This window comes from Globicephala melas, chromosome 10, assembly GCF_963455315.2.
Source record: "Globicephala melas chromosome 10, mGloMel1.2, whole genome shotgun sequence".
In the NCBI taxonomy this organism is placed as follows: Eukaryota; Metazoa; Chordata; class Mammalia; order Artiodactyla; family Delphinidae; genus Globicephala; species Globicephala melas.
Window position 1 is genome coordinate 72,046,608 of NC_083323.1, and position 11,305 is coordinate 72,057,912.

The window sequence follows — 11,305 nt, forward strand, 5'->3', positions numbered from 1 at the left end:
TAAGAACACCAACTGGATTTACTGAGTGGCCACTGTATGAAGAGAACTATTTTGGGTTATATACACTAACCCTGCCGATGCAGGGGACACAGGTTCGTGCCCCGGCCCGGGAAGAGCCCACATACCGCAGAGCGGCTGGGCCTGTGAGCCATGGCCGCTGAGCCTGTGCGTCCGGAGCCTGTGCTCCGCAACAGGAGAGGCCATGACAGTGAGAGGCCCGCGTACTGCAAAAAAAAAAAAAAAAAAAAAAAAAAGTGCAAAACAGTGTTCTCCCTCTCAACAGTAAATGTAATGAGTGAGAATAATATGATGTAAACACGAACTGCTCCAGTAATCTAATGTTGTGTAACAAATCACCTCAAAACATTTACTGGCTTAAAACAACACATTTGGATCATAAATATCATAAATATTCAATCTGAGCAGGGCTAGCAAGGACAGCTTATTTCTACACATCTTTGTCTGTGGCTTCTTGAAAGCAGGGGTCTAGCTCATTTACTCACACAATCTGGTGCCTGGGCTGAGAAGACTGGAAAGGCTGGGGCTGGGAAAACTGGGCTCCTCGTGCATTTTACTGTATCTCCATATGGTCGTTCCATGTGGTCTCTCCAGTATGGAGGTTTCATGGTAGCCAGACTTCTTAAATGGCAGCTCAGGGCAACTAAGGCATGTGTCCTGAAAGATGGAAAGAGAGAGCACTAGCTGGAAATATCACTTTTTATGACACAGTCTTGGGAGTCCTGCAACATCACTTATGCCTCATTCTATTTGCTGGATGCAAGTCACTAAGGCTCACACATATCAAGGGAAGGACAATTAGACTCCACTTTTTGTGAAAGGAGAGTCAAAGAAATTGCAAGCATACCTTTGCCTCAAATTATATTCCTTCTGCATGCAAAATACACTCTCTACTTCCCAAGACAGCACCACCTGTGCAAAAGTCTCATCTACTATGGCATCATGCATAGGTTCAAAGTCCAGAATCTCATCCAAGTGTGTATCAAACTGTTCAGATGTTATTTATCAAGTGCAGCTCCTCAGCTATAGCTATTCTCAATCTGTAGACCTGGTGAACTAAAAGGACGAGTTATAGGTGTTCTGCACATCAACATACCACAGTGAAAGAGGCATGAGATAATCATTGTAGACTATTCCATTGAAAGGGAGGTAAAAAACGGCAAGAAGCAGTCACTAGTTCATACACAATTCTGAATACCAGCCAGGGACATACTGATTCCATGCAACAGGCCTGGGAATGCAGCATAACATCTCTATACGTCTAAGTTCTACTCTCTGAGTTTATGGTTCCACCCTCTTAGTCATCCTTTTCCATAAATAAAAAAAAATTCTGATGTTTGCAGATTACATAGTTTTATCAGCTTGCTTCCTGCCAGTGGAAACTTCAAAAGTCCAAAGGCTTCTTTTCACGTTGTACTATCTCTGTCCCTTTTAGTCAAACCTGGTAGTGTTTTTGCAAGTACACTTCTCTTAAAACTTCGTGGATTTCTTTTAAATAGCAGTGTGGTTCATCCCATCAGACAAGAGTCAAACGCACAAAATTCACCATGATAAGAATTTCTATATCCTTGGCTGCTTTAAGGAAAAGATCTTGGTATTCTTAAAAGCCCTATTGTTGAACAGAAACAATGTGCAATACATGCCTTTTAAACTCCTTAGAGATATTCATCTGTTTTAGATACCATCTCGAATTTTTCTGAGGTCTTTGCAAAGAGTTGTAGTGTAACAACACCCTTGATATCATATTTGTTCCTTATTTTCCTGACTGTGTCTTGGAATGATTTTTGTCCAAAAGTCTTTTCATAATTTCAGCATCATTTGCCATCTGAAGAAACTGAAACGAAAAACAGCTTTATTTTTAATTCCAGGAAGTCCTGGATCCATTATATATAAGGATCTTTCTTTCACTTAACAGTCTCATCTTGCATTTTACTTATAGGCAGCTAGAAGAAGCTGGGTGGCATCTTCAACACTCTCCTTTGAAATCTCAATTTTCCACTTCTACTTCATTCTATTTCCCACATTACTTCAGGTCATAGGGCCACATAATGTACCCATTCTTCCAATTTTCAGTAACATTATCCTCAATTTCCTTTCAGCTCTCACTGACAAGCCACCAGAAGTTTCTTCAAGGGCCATTAGACTTTAAGAATATTCTCAAGGTCCTTCCATCTTCAGACTGCCACTCACTACCAAAGCCACATTTTCAGTTTCTATTATGGCAGTACCTCACTTCCAGGTACTAAAATGTGTTTCATTGATCAATTATTCAAAAACAAACACCCCAAAAATAGTGGCTAAAAACATTTATTTTGTTCATGAACCTGTGGTCTATGCAAAAGCTTGGTATAAGAAATTAAAGAAAACCTAACTAAATGGAGAGCTATAATATATTCACTGATTGTAAAACTCAATATTATGAAGATGTCAATTCCCCCAAATTACCATATTGATTCAACACTATCTGTATCAAAATCCACCTACAATTTTTTTCATGAAAATTGACAAGCTCAGGCCAAAATTTATACGGAAATACATATAAAGCCAAATTCATTGTTTAAAAAACAAGTAGTAACACTATCTGAATTTTTCAAAACTTGCTAGAACACTACATTAATCAAGACAATGTATTATTTATATAAGAAAAGATACATAGATCAATGGAATTAAATAAAGAGTTCAAACCCACACTTCATGGTCAATTTTTTTTAACATCGTTATAGGAGTATAATTGTTTAACAATTGTGTGTTAGTTTCTGCTGTATAACAAAGTGAATCAGCTATACATATACTTACATCCCCATATCTCCTCCCTCTTGCGTCTCCCTCCAACCCTCCGTATCTCACCCCTCTAGGTGGAAACAAAGCACCAAGCTGATCTCCCTGTGCTATGCAGCTGCTTCCCACGAGCTATCTATTTTACATTTGGTAGTGTATATATGTCCATGCCACTCTCTCACTTCGTCCAAGCTGACCCTTCCCCTCCCCGTGTCCTCAAGTCCATTCTCAATGTCTGCATCTTTATTCCTGTCCTGCCCCTAGGTTTTTCAGAACCTTTTTTTCTTTTTTAGATTCTATATATATGTGTTAGAATACGGTATTTGTCTTTCTCATTCTGACTTACTTCACTCTGTATGACAGTCTCTAGGTCCATCCACCTCGCTACAAAAAACTCAATTTCGTTTCTTTTTATGGCTGAGTAATATTCCATTGTATATATGTGCCACATCTTCTTATCCATTCATCCATCGATGGACACTTAGGTTGCTTCCATGTCCTGGCTATTGTAAATAGAGCTGCAATGAACATTGTGGTACATGACTCTTTTTGAATGATGGTTTTCTAAGGGTATATGCCCAGTAGTGGGATTGCTGGGTCATATGGTAGTTCTATTTTTAGTTTTTTAAGGAAATTCCGTACTGTTCTTCAGAGTGACTGTATCAAATTACATTCCCACCAACAGTGCAAGAGTGTTCCCTTTTCTCCACACCCTCTCCAGCATTTATTGTTTGTAGATTTTTTTGATGATGGCCATTCTGACTGGTGTGAGGTGATATCTCATTGTAGTTTTGATTTGCAATTCTCTAATGATTAGTGATGTTGAGCATTCTTTCATGTGTTTGTTGGCAATCTGTATATCTTCTTTGGAGAAATGTCTATTTAGGGCTCTGCCCAATTTTGGAATGGGTTGTTTGTTTTTTTGATATTGAGCTGCATAAGCTGCTTGTATATTTTGGAGATTAATCCTTTGTCAGTTGCTTCATTTGCAAATATTTTCTCCCATTCTGAGGGTTGTCTTTTCACCTTGTATATGGTTTCCTTTGCTATGCAAAAGCTTATAAGTTTCATTAGGTCCCATTTGCTTATTTTTGTTTTTATTTCCATTTCTTTAGGAGGTGGATCAAAAAGGGTCTTGCTGTAATTTCTGTCATGGATTGTTCCGCCTATGTTTTCCTCTATGAGTTTTATAGTGTCTGGTCTTACATTTAGATCTTTAGTCTATTTTGAGTTTATTTTTGTGTATGGTGTTAGGGAGTGTTCTAATTTCATTCTTTTACATGTAGCTGTCCAGTTTTCCCAGCACCACTTATTGAAGAGGCTGTCTTTTCTCTATTCTTGCCTCCTTTATCAAAGATAATGTGACCATATGTGCGTGGGTTTATCTCTGGGCTTTCTATCCTGTTCCATTGATCTATATTTCTGTTTTTCTGCCAGCAGCATACTGTCTTGATTACTGTAGTTTTATAGTATAATCTGAAGTCAGGGAGCCTGATTCCTCTGGCTCCATTTTTCTTTGTCAAGATTGCTTTGGCTATTCGGGGTTTTTTGGGTTTCCATACAAGTTGTGAATTTTTTTGTTCTAGTTCTGTGAAAAATGCCATTAGTAGTTTCATAGGGATTGTATTGAATCTGTAGTTTGCTTTGGGTAGTATAGCCATTTTCACAATGTTGCTTATTCCAATCCAAGAACATGGTATATCTCTCCATCTGTTTGTATCATCTTTAATTTCTTTCTTCAGTGTCTTATAGTTTTCTGTATACAGGTCTTTGTCTCCTTAAGTAAGTTTATTCCTTGGTATGTTATTCTTTTTGTTGCAGTGGTAAATTGGAGTGTTTCCTTAATTTCTCTTTCAGATTTTTCATCATTAGTGTATAGGAATGCAAGAGATTTCTGTGCATTAATTTTGTATCTTGCTACTTTACCAAATTCATTGATTAGCTCTAGTAGTTTTCTGGTGGCATCTTTTGGAGTCTCTATGTATAGTATCATGTCATCTGCAAACAGTGACAACTTTACTCTTCTTCATTTCCTATTTGGATTCCTTTCTTTTTTTTTTTTTTGCAGTATGCAGGCCTCTCACTGTTGTGGCCTCTCCAGTTTTGGAGCACAGGCTCCGGATGCGCAGGCTCAGCGGGCATGGATCACAGGCCCAGCCGCTCCGCAGCATGTGGGATCTTCCCGGACCAGGGCACAAACCTGTGTCCCCTGCATCGGCAGGCAGACTCTCAACCACTGCTCCACCAGGGAAGCCCTGGATAACTTTTATTTCTTTTTCATCTTTGATTTCTGTGGCTAAAACTTCCAAAACAATGCTGAATAATAGTGGTGAGAGTGGGCAAACTTGTCTTGTTCCTGATGTTAGTGGAAATGGTTTCAGTTTTTCACCATTGAAGATGATGTGGGCTGTGGCTTTGTCATATATGTTCTTTATTATGTTGAGGTAAGTCCCTCTATGCACTTTCTGGAGGTTGTTATCATAAATGGGTGTTGAAGTTTGTCAAAAGCTTTTTCTGCATCTATTGAGATGATCATATGGTTTTTATTCTTCAGTTTGTTAATGTGGTGTATCACATTGATTGATTTGCGTATACTGAAGAATCCTTGTATTCCTGGGATAAACCCCACTTGATTATGTTGTATGATCCTTTTAATATGCTGTTGGATTCTGTTTGCTAGTATTTTGTTGTGGATTTTTGCATGTATGTTCATCAGTGATATTGTCCTGTAGTTTTCTTTCTTTCATCTTTGCCTGGTTTTGGTATCAGGGTGATGGTGGTCTCGTAGAATGAGTTTGGGAGTGTTCCTCCCTCTGCTATATTTTGGAAGAGTTTGAGAAGGATAAGTGTTAGCTCTTCTCTAAATGTTTGATAGAATTCACCTCTGAAGCCATCTGGTCCTGGGCTTTTGTTTGTTGGAAGATTTTTAATCACAGTTTCAATTTCAGTGCTTGTGATTGGTCTGTTCATATTTTCTGTTTCTTCATGGTTCAGTCTTGGAAGGTTATGCTTTTCTAAGAATTTGTCCATTTCTTCCAGGTTGTCCATTTTATTGGCATGTAGTTGCTTGCAGTAATCTCTCATTATCCTTTTTATATCTTCATGGTCAGTTGTTACTTCTCTGTTTCATTTCCAATTCTGTTGATTTGAGTCTTATCCCTCTTTTTCTTGATGAGTCTGGTTAATGGTTTATCAATTTTGTTTATCTTCTCAAAGAACCAGCTTTTAGTTTTATTGATCCTTGCTATCATTTCCTTCATTTCCTCTTCATTTACTTCTGATCTGATTTTTATGATTTCTTTCTTTCTGCTAACTTCGGGTTTTTGTTTGTTCTTTCTGTAATTGCTTTAGGTGTAATGTTAGGTTGTTTAGTTGAGATGTTTCTTGTGTCTTGAGACAGGATTGTATTGCCATAAAGTTCTGTCTTAGAACTGCTTTTGTTGCATCCCACAGGTTTTGGGTCACTGTGTTTTCATTGTCATTTGTTTCTAGGTATTTTTTTTTTATTTCCTCTTTGATTTCTTCAGTGATCTCTTGGTTATTAAGTATTGTATTGTGTAGCCTCCATGTGTTTATATTTTTTACAAATATTTTCCTGTAATTTTTATCTAGCTTCATAGAGTTGTGGTCGGAAAAGATACTTGATATGATTTCAGTATTCTTAAATTTACCAAAGCTTGGTTTGTGACCAAGATATGTTCTATCCTGGAGAGTGTTCCACGAGCACTTGAGAAGAAAGGGTAATCTGCTGGTTTTGGATGGAATGTCCTATAAATATCAATTAAGTCCATCTTGTTTAATGTATCATGTAAAGGTTGTGTTTCCTTATTTATTTTTATTTTGGGTGATCTGTCCATTGGTGAAAGTGGGGTGTTAAAGTCCCCTACTATGATTGTGTTACTGTTGATCTCCCCTTTTATGGCTGTTAGCATTTGCCTTATGTATTGAGGTGCTCCTATGTTGGGTGCATAAATATTTACAATTGTTATAACTTCTTCTGGGCTTGATCCCTTGATCATTATGTAATGTCCTTCTTTGTCTCTTCTAATAGTCTTTATTTTAAAGTCTATTTTGTCTGTTATGAGAATTGCTACTCCAGCTTTCTTTTGATTTCCACTTGCATGGAATATCTTTTTCCATCCCCTCACTTTCAATCTGTACACGTCCCTAGGTCTGAAGTGGGTCTCTTGTAGACAGCATATATACAGGTCTTGTTTTTGTATCCATTCAGGCAGTTTATGTCTTTTCTTGGAGCATTTAATCCATTTACATTTAAGGTAGTTACTGATATGTATGTTCCTATTACCATTTTCTGAATTGTTTTGAGTTTGTTATTGTAAGTCTTTTCCTTCTCTTGTGTTTCCTGCCTAGAGAAGTTCCTTTAGGAGTTGTAGAGCTGGTGGTGGTGCAGAATTCTCTTAGCTTTTGCTTATCTGTAAATGTTTTAATTTCTCCATCGAATCTGAATGAGATCCTTGCTGGTTACAGTAATCTTGGTTGTAGGTTTTTCCCTTTCATTACTTTACATATGTCCTGCCACCCCTTTCTTGCTTGCAGAATTTCTGCTGAAAGATCACCTGTTAACCTTATGGGGACTCTTTTGTATGTTATTTGTTGCTTTTTCCTTGCTGCTTCTTAATTTTTTTTCTTTGTATTTAATTTTTGATAGTTTGATTAATATGTTTCTTGGAGTGTTTCTCCTTGGGTTTATTCTGTATGGGACTCATTGCTTTCCTGGACTTGATTATTTCCTTACCCATATTAGGGAAGTTTTCAAGTATAATCTCTTCAAATATTTTCTCAGTTCTGTTTTTTTTCCTCTTCTTCTCTGGGATCCTTATAATTTGAATGTTGGTGTGTTTAATGTGGTCCCAGAGGTCTCTGAAATTGTCCTCAATTCTTTTCATTCTTTTTTCTTTATTCTGCTCTGCGGTAGTTATTTCCACTATTTTATCTTCCAGGTCACTTATCTGTTCTTCTGTCTCAGTTATTCTGCTATTGATTCCTTCTAGAGATTTTTTATTTCATTTATTGTGTTGTTCATCATTATTTGCTTGCTCTTTAGTTCTTCTAGGTGCTTGTTAAATGTTTCTTGTATTTGTTTCATTGTATTTCCAAAATTTGTAGCATCTTTTCTATCATTACTCTAAATTCTTTTTCAGGTAGACTGCCTATTTCCTCTTCATTTGTTTGGTCTGGTGGGTTTTTACTTGCTCCTTCATCTGCTGCATATTTCTCTGTCTTCTTGTGTTGCTTAACTTACTGTGTTTGGGGTCTCCATTTTCCTGGCTGCAGGTTTGTAATTCCCATTGTTTTTCGTGTCTGCTCCAGTGGGTAAGGTTGGTTGCGTGGCTTGTGTAGGCTTCCTGGTGGAAGGGACTAGTGCCTGTGTTCTGGTAGATGAGGCTGGATCTTGTCTTTCTGGTGGGCCTGACCACATCCAGTGGTGAGTTTTGGGGTGTCTGTGAACTTACTATGATTTTAGGCAACCTCTCTGCTAATGGGTGGGTTTGTGTTCCTGTCTTGCTAGTTGTTTGCCATAGGGTATCCAGCACTGTAGCTTGTAGTCATTGATTGGAGCTGGGTCTTAATGTTGAGATGGAGATCGCTGGGATAGCTTTTGCTGTTTGATATTACATGGGGCCGGGAGGTCTCCAGTGGACCAATGGGCTGAACTCTGCTCTCCTACCTCAGCTGCTCAGGCCTGACACCTGGCCAGAGCACCAAGACCCTGTCAGCCAAGCAGCTCAGAAGAAAAGAGAGAAAAAGAAAGAAAAAAAATATATAAAATAAAGTTATTAAAATTGAAAAAAAATTACTAAAAATAAAAAAGTAATAAAAAAACAGAAGAACGAAAGAAGAGAGCAACCAAAGAAACAAATCCTCCAATGATAACAAGCACTAAAAACTATAATAAAAAACAAAAACAAAAACCAGACAGTCAGAACCATAGGACAAATGGGAAAGGAAAAGCTATATAGACAAAATCACACAAAGAAGCATGCACATACACACTCACAAAAAGAGAAAAAGGAGAAAATAGAAAATATATATATATATAAAATAAAAAAAGGAAGAGAGCAACCAGATCAATAAACAAATCTACCAATGATAATAAGCTCTAAATACTGAAGTATGATAAACATAAAACCAGAAACAAATTAGATGCAGAAAGCAAACCCCAAGTCTACAGTTGCTCGCAAAGTCCACCGCCTCAATTTTGGGAGGATTCATTGTCTATTCAGGTATTTCAGAGATGCAGCATACATCAAGTTGATTGTGGAGATTCAATCCACTGCTACTGAGGCTGCTGGGAGAAATTTCCCTTTCTCTTCTTTGTTCACACAGCTCCTGGGGTTCAGCTTTGTATTTGGCCCTGCCTCTGTGTGTAGGTCTCCTGAGGTCGTCTGTTCCCATCCAGACAGGTTGGGGTTAATGTAACAGCTTATTAAGGGTCTCTGGGTCACTCAAGCTGGGGGGAGGGAGGGGTACGGAATGCAGGGTGAGGCTACAGGCAGCAGAGGCTGGTGTGATGTTGAAACAGCCTTAGGTGTGCTGTGTGTTCTCCTGGGGAAGTTGTCCCTGGATCACGGGATCCTGGCAGTGGCGGGCTGCACAGACTCCTGGTAGGGGCGGTGTGGATAATGACCTGTGCTTGTACACAGGCTTCTTCGTGGCTGCAACAGCAGCCTTAGTGTTTCATGCCCGTCTCTGGTGTCTGCGCTGATAGCCGCGGCTCGCGCCTGTCTCTGGAGCTCGTTTAGGCAGTGCTCTGAATCCCCTCTCGTCGCACACCCCGAATTATGGTCTGTTGCCTCTTAGGCAGGTCCAGACTTTTTCCTGGACTCCCTCCCAGCTAGCTGTGGTGCACTAGCCCCCTTCAGGCTGTGTTCATGCAGCCAACCCCAGTCCTCTCCCTGAGATCTGACCTCCGAAGCCTGAGTCTCAGTTCCCAGCCCCAACCCACACTGGCAGGTGAGCAGATAAGCGTCTCAGGCTGGTGAGTGCTGGTTGGCACTGATCCTCTGTGCAGGAATCTCTCCACTTTGCCCTCTGCACCCCTGTTGATATGCTCTCCAAGGTGGCTCCAAAGCTTTCCCCCCGCCCACCCCCCATTTCCACCAGTGAAGGGGCTTCCTAGTGTGTGGAAAGTTTTCCTCCTTCACATCTCCCTCCCCGAGGTGCAGTCCCATCCCTATTCTTTTGTCCTTGTTTTTCCTTTTTTCTTTTGCCCTACCCAGGTATGTGGGGAGTTTCTTGCCTTTTGAGAAGTCTGAGGTCTTCTGCCAGCATTCAGTAGGTGTTTTGTAGAGTTGTTCCACATGTAGATGTATTTCTGATGTATTTGTGGGGAGGAACGTGATCTCCATGTCTTACTCCTCCACCATATTGAAGGTGCCCCCTCAAGGTGATTTTGGTCAATTAATTTTTGTTTAATTTATTTTAATTTTATTTTAATTTTTGGCTGCATTGTGTCTTTGTTGCTGTATGTGGGCTTTCTCTGGTTGCGGCAAGCTGTGCCTACTCTTTGTTGCAGTGCACGGGCTTCTCATTGCAGTTGCTTCTCTTGTTGTGGAGCACAGGCTCTAGGCACACAGGCTCACTAGTTGTGGCACACGTGCTCTAGAGCGCAGGCTCAATAGTTGTGGTGCACATGCTCTGTTGCTCCGTGTCATGTGGGATCTTTCCAGGCCAGGGCTCGACCCATGTCCACTGCATTTGTAGGCAGATTCTTACACACTGCGCCACCAGGGAAGCCTCTTGGTCAAGTAATTTTTGACAAGGTTGTAAAGTCAATTCAACAGGGGAAAATTGTCTTTTGAAAAAATGCTACTGGACCAATTGAATGTCTATCTATATACAAACAACAACAACAACAAAACTCTTACAACATTACCTTATACCAAAAAATTTAGCTGGCAATGAATTATAAACGTAAATGTAAGAAATTAAAATATAAAACTTCTAGAAATAAACACAGAAGAGAATTTGTGACCATGATTTTTCGAAAAAGATAAATTAGATTTTATTAAAACTTAAAACGTTTGTTTTTCAAAAGACACCATTATGAAAATAAAAAGACCCTTCTGTCTGGAGGAAAATAGAGTCGGTTTTACTACAACAATTGTTTTGAGAAGGCAAATTTGTTCCCATATGATATATTAGGGGACAATTTGAGAATGACATGAATTTCTTTTTCTTTTCTTCCAGTTTTATGGAGATATAACTGACATACAGCACTACATAAGTTTAAGGAGTACAGCATATGATATGATTTATAGACCTCATGAAATGATTAACACAATAAGTTTAGTGAACATCCATCATCTCATGCAGATACAAAATTAAAGAAATAGAAAAAAATTTCTGTGTGATGAAAGCTCTTTGGATTTACTCTCTTAACTTCCATATGTAACATAAAACAGTGTTAATTATATTTATCATGCTGTATGTTACATCCCTGGTACTTTTTTTATCTTACAATTGGAGGTTTGTACCTTTTAACTGC